The 22,078-nt window shown below is 39.6% G+C and overlaps 1 protein-coding gene and 1 long non-coding RNA gene across 4 annotated transcripts in view; one reads left to right on the top strand and one right to left on the bottom strand.

The window, feature by feature from the left end:
* Positions 1-22,078, top strand: part of cdh11 (cadherin 11, type 2, OB-cadherin (osteoblast)) — an 82,016-nt gene that overhangs the window by 10,710 nt on the left and 49,228 nt on the right. Inside the window, exon 2 of one of the 2 annotated variants that reach the window (XM_077494746.1) lies at positions 18,578-18,672. The exons of the other annotated variant lie outside the window; for it this stretch is intronic. The gene's annotated coding sequence lies outside the window, so the exon portion shown is untranslated. The remainder of the gene's footprint in view (positions 1-18,577; positions 18,673-22,078) is intronic. 2 annotated transcript variants of the gene reach the window in all.
* Positions 1-22,078, bottom strand: part of LOC144000942 (uncharacterized) — a 305,500-nt gene that overhangs the window by 263,762 nt on the left and 19,660 nt on the right. The window lies entirely within an intron of this gene.

Below are 22,078 nucleotides of genomic sequence, written 5' to 3'. Positions count from 1 at the left end.
CTTCCTTGAGAGCGACGCGAGTGGCGCGTCAACAGGTTTTTTGGATGAAAAGGCCGCCATGAAAGAGAAGTGTCTCTCTTTGACACCCGGGCGGCGAGGAAAATCTCATTTGCGAGGATTGCAATATCGTGTTTATCCTTCAGACGCGCGGGGAGGGATCGGTTCAAAGCCAACGGTTTGTTTGATGAGTGTCGACGAGGAGGAGGACGAAGACGACGAAGAGGTCGGGAGTGCCGCAACTCACGGGAGCTTAAATGTGAGCGTGAAAGTGAAGTTTTGAAACCATCGCATAAATTGTTTCATGCGGTTTCAGGCCGTTTGATGACTCTCATGTGGGCAAGCAGAGCTTTCTATTTTGCATGGACCCGACTGGAAACTTTCATTCTTTTCCACCTATTTGCAACCCTAAACAACACACACGGATGTTTTTCATAACAAACTAAGATATCCTTGCTTGGTAGTCATGGAGAATGAGGTTAGGGACTGTTTATCCGCATTTGTATCCGGATTTAAACACAATTCACAGGCTTCCGTCACCTCTTGGTAAAATTTGGCTTGTGTACTAATGCGTAACCCTGCTGAAAATCAATCAAAACAACACCTCTCACCCTCAGTGGGGGTTGAGAAAAACATTCACGGTCCACATACGATCTTGTGAAGCAAAGCTGAGCCAAGAACTTTCTTTTGGGTCTCCAGCCGCTTGCAATACCCTGAGATAGAAATAAATCTTTTTTTTTTTTTTTTTGGCAGCGATTCAAACATTGCATCATCAATCAAAGACCCTCCCACCCAACAGAAGGCACACAAGGAAGCTCCAGGAGGTGGCGCCGAGACAATCCTTAATTGGCTTTGAGGGCTTTTGGCAGAAAACGAATGAGCTTCATTGAGACTCGAGATGGGGCATGAGATGGCGGCTCAGAGGAACAACAACAACAACAACAACAAGGGCTTCTCTGTCAACCTGGGCTGGGATTGGGAGGGTAGGCAGGGTTAGTATCCTACAGTTATTATATTGGGGTGGGTTTCTTTTTTCTCAGCCAACTGTCACATTACTTTTTTTTTTTTGCACAATTTAGGCTTATCTGTCACTTAATGCACTCAATTTACAATTCACCATAATTTGTTAATTTAAAATTAATTTATTTCCTGGACTAATTGGAATTTCTAAAATTGTAATAAAATATATTAAATGCATTAAAACTATTACTACTCATCGGTATTTAATTAGAATAAGTATTATATTCTTAAAACAGACTTTTTTCCTTACAAAAAAAAAAGAGAAAAATCTTATCTTCAATTTGTTGGTTAAAAAAATAAATAAATTAATTATAAATACAATAAAAATCAAACTGAATAATTACTTTAGTAATAATATAAACATTGTTTATGTTACACATTTTATAATATATTATTTAGATTTTCAAATTTGTTAATTGTATTAAAACAAATATAAATGAGTGGTAAAATAAGTTAATTATGAAAAATTAAACAGAATGCATTCAAATGAATTATTTTACACATCTAATATAATGGCAACTATTTAATTCATTTATATACAGATAGACAACTGTGTGTTTTTTTTTTTTTTTTAACCTTATCCACAACTGACTCAGCCCATCAACGAAAACTTTGCCTACCTCTTTTTTTTTTTTTTTTTTTTTAACAATATGGAGTAAAGGGGGGTTGGCTTGGTAGTGAAAATAGCGAAGGACAAAGGCCTGTGTGTGTCCTCCAGTGTCCCTGCCGAGTGGTGTAGTGCGCATCAGAGGGTGGCGGGGGTCTTGCCAGCGAGGGGCTCATTTAACCGGGCTAATTAGGGTCATCACACATGCAAGGCGACACTGCTAATCAATTGGAACCCTGACACTATCCGTGGTCACCCGCCTCGTTCCCGAGCATCCCCTCATGGTGTTGATTCCTGACAATCCATAATCAATTAGAAAACACAAACAGACTCGCATGCTTCTCAGTTATTCTGTGTTGAGACCCCGGCGTGTACTCTAATGCCCGACATACAATTACTGATGGTCAAGAGTGTGTGGAAATTAAAGTCTGTTGGTTTTAATGTACGCGTGTGCGTGTGTTTGTGCGACTGTCAAGTTAAATCATTCCACAATCACATCAGTGCACTTTCAAAATTGGTTTTCAAGCCTGTGTTGGCATTAAAAAGGTTGGGTCTAAAAAAATAAATAAATAAATAAATAAAAATAAAGGTTAGGGTTTCAAATATAGGCGTGTCTAGCCGGTTTTGGGGGGTGCTCGAGCACTCAATGTGAATCCAAGCACCCCCAAAATTTAAGAAATCTTTATATATGTGAAATACTTGGTGGAAATGTAATATTTTAACAACAAAAATACAGAAGCACTACCCTATTGCATCAAAAACGGTTTGATTCAACTAATCACTCCCAGCACCGCGCCAACAAATGCCCCCCAATTGAATATGGTCTGAAACTGTCCGCACACCTAAATTTCTAATCCTCGAATCGCATTTGGTTCTAAATTACGTTTTCAAATTCAAATGAGGGTTTTAAGCAAGAGTTAAGATTTTGGTTTTCAGGTCAGGTTTAGAGTTTTAAATGTAGTTTTCTAGTCTTAGTTAGGGTTCAAAACAAGTGTTAGGGTTTCACGCCAGGATTAGACTATTCAAGACAGTGTTTCAAGACAACATTATGGTTACAATTTAGAGTTTAAAGACAGAGTTAGGGCTTCAAGTGTTGTTATCCAGTTACCGGTAAGTAAAAGTTTCTAACTTCAGTTGGTGCTTAAAACGAGGGTTAGGATTTCAAATTAGGGTATAAAGTAGTGTTGTTCCGATACCGTTTTTTGGCTCCCGATACCGATACCGATACCCAGGTTTGCAGTATCGGCCGATACCGATACCATACTTCAGGCTTTTTTTCCTCAACATGAAAAAGCTGTCCTGCCATTGGTTCAGAGCATTCAAGGGCCAATAGGATATCTTAGATCGGCATGCAGTGAACATGTCACTTACCAGTGAATGTCGTGCACCAGCAAGACACAAGATGCTGCATCCGAAATCCTATATTAGCATTGGAATTAATGGTATCGGCATGTTACTTGTGAGTAGTCACCGATACCGATACCACTGTTTTAATGCAGTATCGGCACCACTGCCGATACCAGTATCGGTATCGGAACAACACTAATATAAAGCTCAAGTTAGAGTTTCAGATTGTTTCAAGCCAAGATTAGGGTGTTAAGAGTTTGAAACATCCCATCTGAAGCCTTAAATTAAAAAAATATGGCAACCATTGTTGTATATCGGTTTCTAGAGTGGACAGCAAGTGCATCGATTGCAACAGCATGTACAGTATGTCCACTGTAGGGACTGATGCGAGATTTTTTTTCATAAAAGCTTTGTACACATAGAAGAAAACAACAGTGGCCACAACGCACATATGGATTAAGGAGCCCTAGAAGTTTGCCTGAAATATTGATGAGGTTTTATTAGCCATCCCAATATCTTTACTTGCTTGCTGCACGATGCATATTCTGCTGTGCAATCAAGCCATTAAGCGTAATGAATAAAAAATGCTTCCACGCTATTAAAGAACTAATACCAGGGAAGCGACCGGATCACAGAGCCGGAATCTCCGAGGGTCCGCCGGGGTCACGGTGGGCTAATGCCAACGTAAACGCGCTGTCACTCGCTGGATGAATGGGACGCCGAGGATGTCAGGCTGACGTGTGGGGGTGGGCTATAGGGGGTCTTTAAAGGCTTATCGGCCTTTTCTGAGACCTTCTGTTCTGGCCCTTGCCTCCTCAATAGAGCAGAGCTAATCAGGGGGCGCTTCGGGGGGCGAGGGGGGTCTCTTCTTTGCTCTCGGATGAGTTTCAGACCCGACAGTGAAGCGGTGACTCACTGTCTCGCTCAAGGACACTCGAGGTGGAGCTAGTGCAGCCAAACTAAAAATCATTAAGAAACAAAGGCAAGTCACCAGGACGCAAGGAACCTTCATGAAGTTCACTTTGCTTCACCTCAAACTGTGGACTCAACAAGGTCAAGCAACTTAATGATGTTTTTTGATTTATCACTAGTGTTATTCCGATACCGTTTTTTGGCTCCCGATACCGATACCCAGCTTTGCAGTACCTGCCGATACCATACCGATACTTAAGGTTTTTTTTCCTCAACATGAAAAAGCTGTCCTGCCATTGGTTCAGAGCATTCAAGGGCCAATAGGATATCTTAGATGGGCATGCAGTGAACATGTCACATATCAGTGAAGGTCGTGCACAAGCAAGACACAAGATGCTGCATCCAAAATCCTATATTAGCGTTGGAATTAATGGTATCGGCATGTTACTTGTGAGTAGTCACCGATACCGATACCACTGTTTTAATGCAGTATCGGCACCACTGCCGATACCAGTATCGGTATCGGAACAACACTATTTATCACCTGTACATTTTTTTGACTAGAGTCAATCACATGGCTACAATGGATCATGGATCATCAATCGGTACCAAGAACACAAGAAAGAAAGAAACCTTTCATAAAGTTTTAAATTTTATCAAAACTTACCTCGTCTCTTTCATTAGCCACAATATTAGCGCTTTGTTTTTTCACCTTCATTACGATTAGATACCATCGATAAGGGTTTAAAAAAAAACATCAAACTGTGAACTGTATTAAAACTAACATGTTCAAGAGATGTGTACACGACTAGCACCTGAGTAAAAAATAGCCATTGATATGAATAGTTGGACAAGCTACTTTGAGCTGCGTCTTTAGAGCGATGCTAGCCTAATGTCTCTGCTTACTATTACTTTTGATGTGATCATCACTACTGCCAACATGGCCGCCACATTGACCCATGTTTTAGCCTGATCTAGTCTACTGCCTGTTTATCTATGACGAGAGCAATGCAAACCACAATCAAACATGTGACCTGTCTGTCTGTTGATGGCACCACAGCACCATTTACTGTGGCAAATTGAGACCAACTGTGGCCAATTCTGGACCTAACAGACTTCAATAGCTGCTTTAGAAGGGGCGTGAGCCACCAGAGTGGACTGGACACAGAATCCAGGGTTCATTGTCTGATAAATCGAGGTTCCACTCTAGATCTGTTTGACAACACAACCCGCAAAGTGTCAATAGCCACAAATCCAAGTTGCTACAATAGGTCATCCAAGCTGCTGCAGGTTTCCACTTCAAGATTTCCCTCCTTGGCTGTCAAAATGTGAAGAACAGGCTCAGCGCTAACTGCAAAAACTGTCTGCTTGAGTACCCGAGAGGCTCTCACGTATTCTCCCTCAGAATTAATACTTTTTCCACATGAGCGCGTCCATCAGAAAGCAGCATGTTATCCCAAAAGACAAAGAATAGACGGAGGGAAAAAGATGGTGTCTGAATTTTAGATGTATTTAACCTCTCTCACTCGCTCGCCACATCACTAGCTCCATCACTAGTGAGCCCCCTGGCAGGCTCCCAGGGGTCATGGTGTCAGCTGTGGGATAATGGGACAGCTGTATCCAGATGAGGCACAGCACAACAAGCTCCCTGGGGAGGGGGTTGAGATTAAGCCAATTAGTAGCCGTCAATCATTGTGACGTATCACAGGCGGCTGGATCAATACATGGATATTTCGTGGGGGGGTGAGAGGGCGAGTGTGGGGCGTTGGGGGAAGCTTTAATGATGAGGAAAACGGACAATGGATAAATGGTGGGAAGTGAATGGGATGATCAGATCCCATTCCCATGAAAATTGTGGTAATGTTTAGGCAGTAGTGTCAAACCTAGCATAAACGCTTCTATGGCGGTCCATTAAGGTAGCAACATTATTGGACCAGAATAAATCACAGCTTTCCAAATCTAAGATGATTTTTACCAGCTGCGTGAAAGAAACAGGTGAATAAATATCTTCTTTTACCTCTCTGAAAACAAAACAATTGTTAGTAGCGTTCTTATTAGCATGAGCATTTTTACTGCCTAAGCCTATATGGCGGAAACGCCTTCATGATTTGTTGACGTCAACAGTTTGAAAGTGTGCTACCAACACCGACAGATAAGATTTGAAAGATTTGAAAGAGAAAAAACACGTTTAGGGAATCAGAATCATCTTTGTTTACTACTAGTATGTTAGAAAAGGATGAGTAATTTGTCACTGGTAGTTCAAGACAACCTAGTGCCACAGCAAACAAGCCACAAAATACATGTACGACATATAAAGTGCTGCGATAGTACTGATAGTACTGGCAATTGTGCAAATGTGAAGCGTCTTTTTCAAACGTGAAGTAGAGCTTATTCAAATCAAATCATTCAGCCAGTCCTTTATTATACTCTACAGAAGTTGGTGATGGATCGTAAACCTTTATACATTGATGTAGAGTTGTTAATTATTTATTTTTTTTAAGCTTTTCTGCTCCTCCTTTTGGTGATGCTAATTCCCTGTGTCAGCCACCTTTTTGTACAGAAGTCTATCTGCATCAAATGTTGAAATGTGGGGAGCAAAGACGATTCTATGGCAAGATGGTGACCTGCATATAACTATCTGGATGTGCTAGCCCGCAAGAGCAAATGTATTTAGTGAAATTAAATCTGCCTTAAAATGACATTTGAAAAATAACATAGCTATGCCTCTGTTATGCAGTGAGAAAGCAGCTACATTTACTTTAGGTGCCTTCCTCTTTTTGATTTGTTTTGAGAGTCGGCAACAGTTTGAAAGTGGGCTACCGACAAACACAGAACTTTGGCAGCTTTATTCCAAATTAGATTACAATAAAGTGGCAAAATTTTGATACGGGCAACTGTTTGTAAACAAGCTACCGACACCCGCAAGATTTAAGTGGCTATTTTCTTTAGATTGGATTAAAATTTTGTAGTGAAGTGTTGATTTTGGAGCATAAAGAAGCCTCTTAGGGAGAGACGGGAAGAGGAGAAGAGAAGAAAACAATCTGGGAGAGATAATGAATAATGTCGAAATAATACAATACAAATAAAAATTCCGCCTGCATACCCGAGAGGTATTAAAATGAAAAGGTGTGCAAATCACCTCCTCTCCTCCATACTCTCTCCAACTGTTTTGCATTCTCGTATTTGTTGCTTTACCGCTCGGAGAGTTTCAAATGAGTTTGTCACGACTAAGGACGTCAGGGGAAAAAAAAAAAAAAAAGATCCCAGCAGAGGAATGAAAGGAGCGCAGGGTGGAGAATGACAACGAGGCTGCGGAGAGGATGTGAGATTTTTCCGATAGTGAATGAAGGCGACACTTCCACCGTATTAGCAGCATCATTGAGAACGAGTGCCATCAATATAGCGCAAATGGAGTGAATGGAGGGGAGAGGAAGGCCGTGCACAAACATTACCACAAATTAACGGCAGAATGAAAGGAATGCAAGTAAAATGGAATGGGGATGAGGATGAGAAAGGGATGGAAACGAATAATAGAGGAGTGGAAGAAGGAAACTTAAAAAAAAAAGGACGAATGAGCATGAATGACGGAGGAAATGGGACAGAAAAATGAGACGAGGGAGGAAAATGAGGAGGGGAGGAACATCTGGTATGAGTCTCAAAAAGTTCCATACAATTTCAATGTGTCTGTGTGTGCGTGTGCGTGCCCATGTGTGTGTGGTATTTAGCAAAGAGGAGGGGGGTTGTTAGTCTAACGCAATGATGCACAAAGACACACCAACCGGGCCTGCCACACTCACTTATGTTCAGCTGGGTGCATTCAGGGGAAAAAAGGAACTAGAGGTTTGGGGAAGTAGAGACAAAAAAAAAGTATCTAAAAAATAAATACATTCTAAAATGTGAGTCAGGTCTTAATTTTGTACATTCAATGGCCAACACAGTTAGGCAAAGAGTTGTATCAAACACTTTGTTTTTACAAAGATAAGGAATGTGTGATTGTAATGAGTGCAAATGCTTCCCAAAGGGGGCCATCTTGATGATAACTCTTTACGTCAATGTGAAACTGCATACAGTTGCCTACTTTTTTTATTCGTTTTGACAGTTAGCAACAGTTTAAAAGCATGCTAAACATCGTCTATGGAACTCAAAAGGTTACTCGTTTTTAAGATCACAATGTACATAGCTCCAAATGTCTCAATTTTACACAGTCAACTGCCACAAAATTTGGTACAACCAATGAGATCCAATATAGGACTTTATTTACATAAAGGAAACTAGGAACACATGGTCGTAATTACCACAATGTATTCAACAGTGCAGCTTCTTATTATGATACCCACAAAAAGTTGTCAGATTTAATCAAAAACTGAACAAAGTTGATATTTTTGGCCCATGCTGACATCTCAAGTACCTTTACAAAACACGCTAAATGACTGAATTCAAGTATGAGCCAGTGTGATACAAATAATACCAATTTTCAATTAAAAGTATTCATTTCATTCACTTGACATTGATGTGTTTTAACATATTTTTGGTTCTGAGTAATATCTTCTTTGAGAGGACGTTTGACTTCTGACAAGCCGTCTTCCCTCCTCCTTCTTTGTGACGGAGGGTTCCCCTTGCTTCTTTGAGGCCTTAACAAGTATATTTTCCGCCCATTTTAACCCTTATGCTGCCACTGAATTATTCATTGGCTCAGGCACACAAACACACGTAACACAAAATTGACTAATGGCGTCGTCGCAAAGCCATGCATTTGTAAATGAGACTAATCCACATTGTGTGCGTGAAGGTTTAGATGGGTCAAGCTAAACCACAAGGAGCGTTTTGTCCGACGGGAATTTTCACGTTGTGTGTTTTAGCAGTTGAGCGCGGCACCACTGTGACCCTTGCATCCTAACAATCACAGCTCTATATGTGTGTATGTGACTGGGAGGGTCTCTCTTCTATGTGACCTATTTGTACCAGAACAAGAAAAGATAGAGGCCCGAAGGCACAAACCTAAACGGGCCAAATACGACGTCTTATAGATAAGCAGGGCGACACACTCAGTTATAAATGATTCAGGTCACACACACACACACACACACTTTAATAACAAGTTGGACTGCACTAATGAAAATGAACAAACGTGACAATATTTGATGGCCACCCCGCGACACCAAAATAACATTTTAAAATACTACAAGAGTCAATCGGTGTCATTTGGTCTAACCATATTTTCAACGCGTTGCATAATAAGTTGCGTAGTATGCCTGAATACTCTCGAGCGTGGAACGGCGGTGTGTTCAAGGCTGAGTTTAAGTGCTTTAAAAACTGCTTTTGAAATGCCAAGCGGAGAAGCTCTTAGCAGGAAGAGACCTTGGACACGGTTAGATAAATGGGTGTGCAATGATGTACACGCTGATAGTGATAGGTAGTTTAGAAAATAAGGAAAGCAGAGTAGTTGGGTAATGAAGGTAGGCTGGTAGTGTAAAGTTGCCGGGGTGGTGGGTAGTGTAAGTAATGCAGGTAGGGTAAGTGAGAAGCTAGTTTAGTAGGTGTTGATGTCGGTAAGAAAGAAAGGTATATATGTAGATAGGGTATGGTAGCTCTGTGTCACTCTGGTTGGTCTCTCAGTAGGTATTGAAAGTAGGTTAGTAGGTCATTAGGTAAGAGTATAGTAGGAAGATACGCAAGAAAGGTCTGTCGGTAAGGTAGGTATAGTTCATTACCATAGCATAGTTAGGTAGGTAAAGAAGGCTATTTGGAGGGGAAGACATACTAGATGGGTAAAGGATATAGAGAACAAATGTAGGTAGTTGTAAGGAGCTTGATGGTTAAGCAAGGTCTGTAGGCAATTAAGTTCAATAGAAACTGTAGAAGGTAGGTAGGCAAGGAAATGCTGCAACTAGGTAAGAAAGTACGTTAGGTCGGCATGACTCAGCGGTAGAGTAGTCTTCGCCCAAATTGAATGTTGTGGGTTCGATCGTTGTGGTCATGTTACGTGATCTTGAGCAAGATACTGATCATCATCAGTAGGTAAAATGACGAAGCACTTTGAGAACCTAAGGTACCATTAAATTACCATTTAACAAGGTAAAAACAAAGTTATGGAAGGTCTCTAGGTAGGCAAGTAAGGCTAATAATTGTCTCAAAAAAGCAGGAAGATCAGTTATCAGAACATTAGTAAAGCATTTGAGGGGAAGCTGTAGACCAAAGAATCCAAATAGGAAAGAAATTGGAGGGGGTGAGTGGGAGAGTGGAAGACTGATGAAGTGAGTCTAAAGGGGGACTCGAAATGGAAACTAGTGGAGTATAGCACTTTATTCTTCATTGCGCTATTGACCTGTGTACGCGTGTGCATGCATGGTCGTGCGTACATGTGTGTGATGCAGGTTTAGCAGCTGTGAAAAGTTCTGCTGAGACAAAGCCGGTCTGACAGCAGTCACACACACATATATACGCACGTACACACGCATACACAAAACCTCCTGCTGCCATTTGAGCAGATGTTTGCTTTGGCCTTGACTGGATCTCATTTTGATGAGTTTTCCATAAGAAGGGTCCCCCCCCCACCCAACCCCGGTCGCTTGAGCTCACACAAGCGCTGTGGTTTTGGCAGACGTATCAAACTGATCCTGATTGGCCAGACGTGCAAACCTAAGCAATGTCTGATTTTTTTTCCTCCGCGGCACTGACACTCGTATTTCACATCACCTCTTTTCCACTTCGCTCTTCAAACCTTTTGAACCCATTTGTACAACAGCATTGGTCCATGATACAGGGGTTAAATCAGAGGCAAGAAGTACCTCAGTCATAACTGAATGAAATAACGTGAATACACATCCTGGGACAGAAGCAGGGTTCAAAGTGAGGTGGACATCTGCCTCAATTGCTTGGCTTGAGGGAGGAAGGCGAAAGAATGGAGGACGGAATGCTAGAACAACGTACTCATAGTCACGACTATAATGGACCACTGTGAATAATTTTGAAGGTACAAGTGAGTTTTAAGATGATAGTGTATGTAGGTAGTCAAAGGTATGTAAGGAAAGGAAAAGTAAGTGGGTAGGGAAGAAGGTCGACAAGAAATAAAATTGGTCAGTAGGTAGGTAAGGAAATGACCTAGGTCGGTTGGTTGATATGGTAGGTGCCGTAAGAGTATTAAGATATAGTAGCTCTGTAGTTAGGTAAGGTAAGACAGGTTACTGTAGGCAAGGAAGTTAAATTGGGTATGTAAGGATAATAAGATAGAACGTAATTAACTCATTCACTGCCATTGACGTGTATATCCGTCAATGGCAGTGAATGAGTTAAGTCAATCCCGTTCCATTGACATGTATATACGTCAATGGCAGTAAATGAGTTAAGTAAGAAAGCTAAGGTAGGGTAAAGTCAGATTTGGTAAGGAAGTTTAGGCAGGTAGGTTGGTAGGGTAGTTAAAGCTAGCTGGTTGGGTAGGTAAGATATTTAGTCGGGTAAGTAAGGAAGGTGGTTATGGTAAGTAAGGTAGGTGTTAATTTGCTGTTGATACTGAGGTTGAATTAGATGCAAGGACAAAGCTCCCAGTTGTAACTCAGCTCACCTAAAGGTAAAAATCGTTTAACTTCCTCTGAGTCTGTGACGGATGAAGTTGCAGTTTGCATCTTTCTCCCCTCACCACCGTTCCGTCATGTTTGGTTTTCTCCGCTCTCTCTCTCTCTCTCTCTCTCTCGGGGGCCTCAACATTCATTCACATATTGGTATTCACCTTGCAAGCCGGGAGCTTGCCTTCTTTATCGAATGCAAAGTCGCTGTTTGCACTGAGGAAGCCCAGCGTTTACCAATAGCCTCGTTATTTATTTGTACCTTGGCATCAATTTGAAGCGCACACCTGCGCTGAAAGACCTTTTTCGGACAAAACACGTTGACATATGTATCAGGGAGCAGGTTTTGACTAGACAAGTATGATTTATAGCTAGCCATTGTTAAGAATTTTGTCATGTGGAAAAGGATGGATGCATATGACTCAACAAGTTTAGGTTTGGTGTACGATTTATTTTCTTGGAAACAAACCGCTTTCACACTACCGAGTCAGCATTTATTTGTCTACTATAGCTACTTTTTACCACCAGCCATGTATATCTTTCGCCGCTTTTACATTGCCATCTTGGAAATTTGCCACATCAGAGCAGCAGCCAGTAGAGTAAGCTCTGCCTTTTAGATGAAACTCACCAATGCGGTGAGGTAAGGAATATAAGGTAGATAGGTAATGTAGGTAGTAAGTTAAGGTTTGGATGTTTGATAAGGAGGTCAAGGAAGTGGATGTAGGGAATTTAGGGTAGGTAAGGTAGTAGTTTGTTCAGAAAGAGGTTAGATCTGGTAAGGAAGTTAATGTAAGTAAGAAAGTTAATGCATTGCTCTGTAGGGTTGTTATGTAGGATGTTAAGGTGCAGCTAAGGAAGATAGGCAGGGCCAGTAGGTAGGGGAGGAAAGGTTAGTAGATTATTCTGTTGTATGAATGGCAATATACATAGAAGAATTGAACCTGGGAGAAGATTTAATTGTTCTTTCACTATAGTTATATTTGTAGTAACTCATGATTACTTTTCAGACCAATTACAGCGAGTGAAATTGGATAATTTCTCTCATGGCACAATAGTTGGGAATCCCTGGTTTAATAGGGCAGAATGTTGGCCCTAAAATGTCCCCACAAAAGTGAAACATCCCCTCAATAAAACACTGGACATCAACGGTGGTGCCACACAACGACAGAAAACGCTCTGAATCGGTCCAGATGTGACAAAATGTGACATCACTTTCCTTTCCATCCGTCCACTAAAGTACGGGTGGTCTCATCCTGCCCACCCTTATAACCCTTTTTTTTTTTTTCACCATCATGTTAAACAGGAGGGACGAATGCCGTAAACTAACGGGCGTCTGGGCCAGAGAGAAAGGGGGCAAGGGAGGCTCATTTACATCACACTACGCGCACATGCAATAAAAAGGACACTTGCTTTAACCGCATGTGTGTGTATGTGTGTGTACTACAGTGCAAGGTTTCACACACAGTGACAATGAATGGCTGACAAAGGAGCAGAGTGTGATGTAAATGCTTGTTGTTGTCACTCTTTTCAGTCTCTTTCCTGTTGGTTGTCGCGGTAACCAATAGCGGCTGACCTTTGACGAATGACACTCAGGGGACGGATGCCCGCTGCAGATGCGTGTTGTGACACTTGCTGATATACAACAACACAACTAATCAATACAACTATTACATTACTCTGTTTTTATGTTGGAAAGCTGATGAAATGCTTGGAATATATTGGAGGCCTTTAAAGCTCAGGGAACCATGTTGGTTTATTTGAGAAGGTGAACAGACAAACTTCACATATAGTATGTATAGTGCAGAATATTGTGAACATTTTAAGTCCACAATCATACTGTGCTGCAGCTTTGTTGTTGTATTTAAAAAAAAAAAAAAAAAGTAGGATTGTTTAACGCACCGTTTCCAAAAGGCGGCCGTGCATGCTGTCACAAGGGGATTTAGGATATTTGCTGACGTGGAGACTTCAGCTTTGCTTTTGGAAGCTTGCGGCCTATAAGCAAAAGCAGCTGGAGGCTTTTAAAATATCCACACGACAGTGGCTACAAACACACGCACTTTGTTCACAATGCAAACATCTCCACAGAAACTGTGTCGGATCGCTTTGTTGCGATCAAATGAAAAAGCTACTTCAAAACATGTTCTTCCCTTGTTTACATTGAACTGCCGTTCACGCAATCAATTAGAAATTGAATCACTACTTGTACTTTTACCAGATTCATTTTTTTTTTCAAACATATCTGCACTTCCTCTTAAGTACAGAGTGTGAGTACTTTTGCCACCTCTGTCCAAAGTACATACAGGATGTGTGGTGAAACATTTCCTCGACCCTCGCCCTTTAACGCTAATGTCGATTAGCCAGCCTTGTTGACGGTGCACCTTTTAAAAAAGGACGAGCGAGCGTTTAGATTGCTTTGACCCCGCTCTCTCGTCTCTAATCAGCCCACAACACTTTGCCGCCATCGATCGCAAAGGCCGGGCCCTCGCATCACCAAAAGACCCGGAAAGCCCTTTGTTTGCGTTATTTATGACTAAGCTAGTTAGCACGTGGCCGTACTTAGACATTATTGGTTGCTTTTTCAAGGCCAGATGTATAGCATTTTGTTCGACCTACCCCCCTATTGTTTTTTCTAAAGTCACGACGTGACAAGTTTAATTGATTCCATGTTCATGCTCGTAACTCAAATTTGTCATATCCAAAATCAACTTAACCTATTCAAATGAATGGAAATTACTCTGTTCAGCATCCACCGCTTTTTTGCTAACCTAAATCCTCACTTTGTTCCCTTTATTTCAAGTTCTTCATTGATAAGATTGACAAAACTAGAGCTCTCACCACCACCATCACCAACTATGACCCCTCAAGATACCAGTACCACTTTACGTGATTGTTAGCCACGCTAACTCATAGCTAGCAACCTGGCATCAGTGGTAAGGCTATTCGTGAAGATGTAAAATGTCTTAAATGTATGAATAATTGCATTTATAGTGTATATATAATTCAAGAAAGTAATCAAAACAGTAATGAGAAACTACCAGAAAGTTCCCCATGCAGCTGCATTAGCTAGCATTACCTTAGCATGTTGGAGCTAATTAACACAAGTTTTCCTTTATTGTTTATTACTTATTCAATTCATATTCTGTGTTAATTCAAAACTGCAGAATCACAATCACACTTCACAATCTAAACACAAAGGTTTCTGAAACACATCTGCAGTTAGCATCATTGTCGTGCGTTGGCGCTAATTTTCACTGAGTTTCACGCTTTTATTTCTTTATTATTATTTACTGTTCAATTGACATTGGGTGGAGTTTGTTTTGATTACCATAACCCCCCCACCCCGCCAATCAATGTCTCCCAGGGTTTTCACTAGCCTCCTGCTAGGGTTTCTTCTCCTGGCCGGTATTCTCTTGGTATTCTGCTGCCGCTCCTCTTCAGCTCCTAGCCTCTTATCTAAATCTCCATTCGGAGTCAGTCCGATAATGCAGGTCACTTGCCAATGACAGGCCTAAAAGGCATCCAGGGAGCTAAAGAGAAGTGCAGTCATGAAGGATGGATGGATGGATGGATGGACGGACGGATGGATGCATGGGAAAAAAAAAGCTTGCAGACTTAATAAGCAGCTTGATATGAAAGCGAGCGTACATCTGTTGTTTTGTTTTCCAACACCCGCCGATTTATTTTAAGAGCCGCGGGCTGCGATAGATCAGTGGCAAATACTCGCCAGATGTACAAGTGTTGGAATTAAGCCACATGTGCGCCCCCTGTCTAAAATGTACTCTTATTATCAGAATTTACGAGCACAAAATTGTACAGAAAAGGATGACAACAAGCTCTGTGGATTGCCAGTAATAAAGACAATTTAGTTCCTAATATTTAACACATTTATTCTTTGATTCCCCCCCTGACAATTTGTGCTGCAATTGCATGTTTTTTGTCGCCTTCAATATCGTAAGAAAATCCCAAAAAATTAATCATCAATGTTGGCAAGGGACATGATTTTTTATTTATTTATTATTTTTTTTAACTTCAATAAAATGTAAGGATTTCCACTAATTTGCTGTTAATTTCCTTTACTGTGAAAGTCTCAAGGTTGTCAGCATTAAATTAAAATGTAAAATTTAATGTATTGATCTTGTGACTAGTGAGCTGAAATGTGATCAATAACGTAATCCAAGTAATTCTCATATATTGATTACTTTTAGTTACTTTTGGATTACTTCAGTAACAAATATACTAAAAATAAAATAAATTAAACATCAATAAAATATATATTCATGTTCATATATATATTTGTGTGGTCACTCGTTTGAACGCGCTGAATTCAACAACCGGCCTCTTACCATATTAAAATTGTAATCCTGCGAAAAAACAATTTTTTTTTTTTTAAACTAACTATACGAGTAATCTAATTCCATGTTTTTGTCTGCAACCGCAGCAGATTACAGTTACTGTACCTTTTCTTTGTATCCTAGTTACATAATCCAGTACAAGCCTGGAAAATATTCAAGTCATAACTCATACTGTATCTTTTTAAGGGCAACAAAATGTATGAGTTTGTACTAATTTAGGATTCTTTGGATGTGAAATTCTGCTTAAAAGTTTTGTCTATTTATTTAAGGTTTTGTTGGTCAGGCCTATTTTCAGCTACAAAAAAAAAAAACTTCCAAAAAAAAAAAAAACTAAATAATTTGATTGAAATCCTGATAAGGTCTCCTGAATGTGACACTGCAACGTTGCTAACTTTATGTCTGGTGGTGGCGCCGTGCAAAATGCTGACTGACCTGAGGTGGGCTGGGGGGAAGGGGGGAAGGGGGGGGGGTGCAAACAGTGTTGTGTTCAAGGACAGTCAGGCTAAAGGAAGTTGAGACCAACCTCTGACTCGTGGTCACCTTTAACATGTTTTGATCCCTGTGGAGGGAGTTGGTTCTTTGGGATGAATTCCTGCTTTGGGTAAAAGTCACACTTGAGTTGGGAAGATTGCATGAAAAGTCTGGCAATTCGCTTGTGGCTCAGGTCAGGTTGCAGGCATCGACCAGCAGTCCCAGGAGGCAAAGTTTGTAGTGTGGCTGGCGAACCGGCAAGACGATCAATATTGGACTTTCTCGCTTTGTCTCCGCATCATCTGATTCACACTTCATTATTAAAATCATTGAAAAGAGGCATTAGGATGGACACGCTCTTTAAAGATGGCCCGGCCAATTCTCAGCCTCAATCTTGCCTCCCATCTCGGCAGTAGGGGTGGCAGGAATATCAATATATCATTATCTCTCTCTTGGCACAGTATTAATACGGCAAATGGAAATGGAGCAGACTGACCTGGCAACACTGCTTATGTCTGTGAAGTTGAAGTTTCTTTTCCAGCATCCAACTCCCATTTATATATTAATATCATAATATATATTGTTATCTCTCACGATACAATCTCACCATTGTCAAGAATGGAGATGACCATGATGACTTTGTTTCTAGAGCTTGGAATTGCACCCAAAATCTACGTTTGCTAATTTACTTATGCTCATTTGCTTTCCTGTCTCAAATTAAAAAGCAGGAAGAAACCAAGCCAGGAGCGTCACATCAGCTTAGACATTTTCAAGCAATGATTGTAAAATCATTCAACCTAACGATTTCTCATTTCTGCAACAACATGAAAACTGTTATTATCGGATCAGTGTTCCGCTAGCTGGATTTTTAACTACAATTGCAGTTTTATACAGATGGGATGGCACGGTAGCAGAAACAGTTGCTCTAAAACTGTTGGGGAAGAAAAGATCTGCAAATATCCCACTGCCTTTTGAGCAGAATGCCTCAATTTAACTACCATTTCTACAACCGTTCTTTGTAGTTGAGAGGCTGCATCAAAGCCTTCTGTATGCTCTAGCATTAAAAAACATTTTTAAAAAAAAACGTATAAATACGCCTTTGGGACACAAAAAAAAAACAACGTATTTACACATTATTGGGAGCAAATGAGTTAATTGACCAATTGGATTCATTTGAATTTTACATTGAAATGTATTCCCAATTACTGTTTATTAACCGGTAGTTTGTTTTTATTTAGTATCTTGTATTAGTATTGTGATTTAAAAACTAAAAGTAAAGAGTAAACATATGTTTGCAAATGTCTTATTTTGATTAAACACAAAACATAATCAGTCTTCTTTCATAAAGGACAACAGAAATCGATGTCGAATTTCTGTTGATATGCTGAAAATGAAATGAAAATGACTTGGACAATTTTAAATTAAAAATGCCTCCAAACGATTATTCAATTATTAAAATAGTTGTCGATTAATTTGATAATTGAATCGATTACTCGATTAATTTTGACAACTCTACCTCAATTTGAGCAGCAAAACCCCTAAATAAATACCTGGCTGAAACTTGGAATTTGATATGTTTCAGATTATTAAATTGTAAAAGTATCATAATGTTGTTGTTTATTTGAATAAGATTTATTTGAATTTTTCATGTATTTCATGTTTGTATGTTGAATGAGTTCCGACAAGTTCTTTCTTGACTTACAGTACATAAATATTGTGACATATAGATCTACCAAAAATAAGATATTTTTTAGGTATTGTTACATTTTTTTCATTTTCTCAAAATAATTTATCTGTTTGTATTCAGAAATTAGTAGTTGTCAATCACAGAAACTGATCATTTTGCAGAATTTTATTATTATTCCAACAAATCTTTGATCACAATATGAGCAAATTAGTTGGATATTGACACTATTGCAAGTGACCTTCTGTATTTCCCAGCCATAATGGACTCAAAATAAAACCTCCCAACAGATCACAATTATGTATCAGGCCGGTCCTCCCACTGCGCAGACAAAAATACGTCTGCTCAACACCGTCGACTCTTTTTTTTTTTTTCTCGGCTGAGTGTTCCGAATTGATCCACACCCCGGGTGTCTCTGCGAGCCCACACGTTTTATTTTTAGTCGTCTCTCTTTCCACCCTCGCATCTCCCAGTATGCCTTCATCTATCCATCCATCCGTCCATGTCGCTGCGCAAGTGCTACCACATCCACGCCTTAAATGTTCCTTAAAAGCCTGATTGGGTTTCTTTGTCCTCGGGTCGGTAATACAATGTGCGGTCTGTGTGTGTGTGTAATGTGATGCAGGCTTTTAATTCAAGCAAGGAGATGGAGTCAGCAGGTGGAGGTCGCGACCCCTGCTGGAGGACACACTTGTAACCTGACAGGAAATTGATTTGGAGGTAAAGTAGAAGAACACGCCAGGCGGGAAAGCTACTGGACTGTGTGATTGCTGCAGTGTGGGTGTGTATGTGTGTGTGTGCGTTGTATCAGGAAGTTAGCAAAATGGAAAGTGGAAAGGAGGAAATAAAAGAGCGTCCACCTGAGAAAATCATCAATAAAGTTAATTGTTCGGTTAGGTTGTTGCCATTCACTTATTTAAAAAAAAAAAAAAAAAAAACACGATGATGACTCAGCACGTGTGTTGATCGGCCAGATTTCCCCCTCCTGCCCCCAAAGTGAATAAATAAATGAATTTTACCTAAATATTTGTGGAAAAATATGCTCATAAAATTGGACAATTGAAATTTGACCTAAATATATAAATTTGTAATAATCTAAGATAATAAATTACAAAATTGACCTAAATATTTTTTTAAATAATCTAAGCTAATAAATTACAAAACTGGCAAAAAAAAAAAAAAGTTTTTTTCTTAATTTATATTAAAAATAAATAAATGAATAAATAAATAAATAAATAAAATTATCATTCAAAATGCTTGTTAAAAAATACACAAAATGTGTCCAATTGATAATCTGGTCAAAATATATAAAACAAAAATAACTAAAAATAAAAAAATAAATACAGCTTGAACGTCAAAGTGTGGAATTTAACCAGTTTTACGACAGCCTGAATCTTGTACAATTGCAATTTGACCAAACTTTTTATTTTTATTTTTTTTTATTAAATTGCCCTGCAATTCAGACAACGGAGAATTTGCTATGGTCATACAATTCTGAAATATTTTAGAAATATGCTCTAAAACTCGAAAGATTTGGAATTTGACCAAAATATCTTTAAAAGTGATGTTAAGTTTTCCAATTTGAAATTTCGTCAAAACATTGTGGGAAATACCATATGCCATAAAAATCAGACAATTTCAAATTTGCTAGAACCCAGACACTCATACAATTGTATTTTGATAATAATATTATTTAAAATATGCCCTAAAAATCCGACAATTTAGACTTTTTCACAAAAACATTTTATAACGTATGCCCCAAAAATTGTACAGTTTGGAATTTGAATACCTTTAAAAATATGGTCAGGTGTTAGTGTGACATTTCACCAAAACATTTTCTGGAAATACCATTATGTCCTAAAAATTGGGCAGTTTTAAATGTACTAGGCACAAAAAGTCATATACATGTTGTTTGGATTTTGACCAAAATGTTTGTTGGGAGGGGAATAAAAAAAAAATAAATAAAATACTTTGAATGTAGCACAATTTAGGATTTGACCCAAAAAAGCTGAAAGTGGTACAATGTGGACCTCGATTTAGGTGTAAAGAAAAATAACATGCCAGACGCCGGTCTGCGTGATCGCTGCATTGCGTGCCCGTGTCTATGTGTCGTAGTAGGAAGGAAGCAAAACAGTAAACGGGGAAGAGGAAATAATAAAAAAAAAAAAAAAACGTCCACCTGAGGGAACCATCAATAAAGTTAATTGTTCTGCTGTTTGTTGTTGTTTGCTCGTTTAAAGCAAAAAAAGATAACTCAGCATTTGAGCCTATTTCCTCGACTTCCTGTCCTCTCATATTGCATTGCGGCTATGTTGGCAACCAATTTGTTATATGTCAAGAAAGTTCTTTTTTTTAAGTTGTAAGTCAAAAGTCACAATATTTGTAACAATTTTTTTTTTTAAAAAGTAAGCTATATTAATAGATTTTTTTTTCACATTTTCTATTTGACACTTGTTGGTTAGCAACCTTCGTGTGGATATTTTTATTTTATTTTTTTCCCCAAATCACAGCTCTGTATAACAGCATTAGTGTACCGAATGAAGTGTCCAATAACTTCAGTTAAATTTAAACAGCGGACGGACGTCCTGCTGCGATGTTTTTGTGCATCGAGGCGGTGGCGGTCGTCTGGCGGGTAAGGATGGGGAGAATCAAGGAACTATCCCAGCGCCGCCTCTAACCAGATCGATGCAGTCAGAATGAAGTGGTGGCCGTAATCAATTAGCTTTATCGCAGTCAGGAGGAGGGGGAGGAAAAAAACACCCACCAAGAATCTCAGGCTGCGTTCAGAATCTACTATATAGTGCCTTATATACTAGTCACCATTTTGGAGTGCTGTTTGAAAGTTTCCCCCCTAATGTAGTGCATATTTTAGTTATTTATTTAATTGTATGTTGTTGTATTATTGGTCACTGCAGCAGAAAATCAAATATATCCTATGATCCAATGCTCTGATAATAATTGCCTATAAATGCCATAAGATGGCGACAAAGCACACGTGTAAAACACTAATCATGACATGGATTTTTTTTTGTGTGGACTTTTTAATGAACTATATAGCATACTATGTAAAAATCGCTATATATAGTCGTCAGGAAGTAAATACAGCCTCACACTTTCACTGAATGAGATGCTAAGTAAAGGCAACAGATCATGATAGGCTCCGTAAATGGTTTATAGGTTGCCACTTTTCAATCAATCAATCAATCAACTGATTTATATAGCACCTTTCATACATTCAAAATGCAACTCAAAGTGCTGGACATCCATAATATAATAAAAGAAAAAGAAAAAAAGGAAAAAAAAAAAGATCCACACGAAGTTTGACCCCCCCCCCATCCTCCATCCCCATGATCGTACCCGCAGACACACCCAAAACCCAAAAACCCAACAAACACATGTAACCCACAACATGGCGGGGCACAGAAGTACCCTGTAAGGAAAGGCACCGAGGAGGAATTTGGGACTTTTGGCCAAATCCCCCCACCAACATCACCAGATCTGTCTCTATTTCTTTCTTCCTCTAAACACACACGCAAACACACACACACAATCCCTCAAGCATCAGCCGTGGAATTGAAAAACCTCTTCAGAGAAATAATGGAGCTGCGGCCACACCACAGCTTTAATGTGATGTGCGTGTGTGTCTTTGTGCGTGTGTTTGTCATCATCCTCAAAGTGGGAAATGGGCCTGTATGCTCGCAGATTGAACATGCTGACTCAAAACTACACGAGCCGTGATTGGCTGCTTTAAATTGCACTCTCTGATACAGTTGTGCCTTGAGATATGAGTTTGGGTCATTCCATGAACTCAGTCGTAACTCGAAATACCAGCGTTGTAAATCACCTTTTCCCAGTGAACTAAATGGAAATGCCATTAACCCATTGCAGCCTGATCCCAATAGTGTGTGCCCTGACCAGCTGGGGGCAGTATAATACAGACATTGACTCACATACAAAGTAGAGTTTCACTACAACTCAACTAGCTGCTGTAATATTGGTCATTTTTGGTAAAGGATAAAGAATATATGCCTGTGACTATTGTTACATTGTTGTATTCTTTTTATTGTTTGTGTTCAAGAGTTACCATGACAATGACGCTATTTGTTAGCATGTCTATGGTGTTTTG

Source organism: Festucalex cinctus, chromosome 14 (genome assembly GCF_051991245.1).
Source record: "Festucalex cinctus isolate MCC-2025b chromosome 14, RoL_Fcin_1.0, whole genome shotgun sequence".
In the NCBI taxonomy this organism is placed as follows: domain Eukaryota; kingdom Metazoa; phylum Chordata; class Actinopteri; order Syngnathiformes; family Syngnathidae; genus Festucalex; species Festucalex cinctus.
The sequence above is the reverse complement of the archived record's forward strand: the minus strand, read 5'-3'. Positions and strand labels throughout refer to the sequence as shown.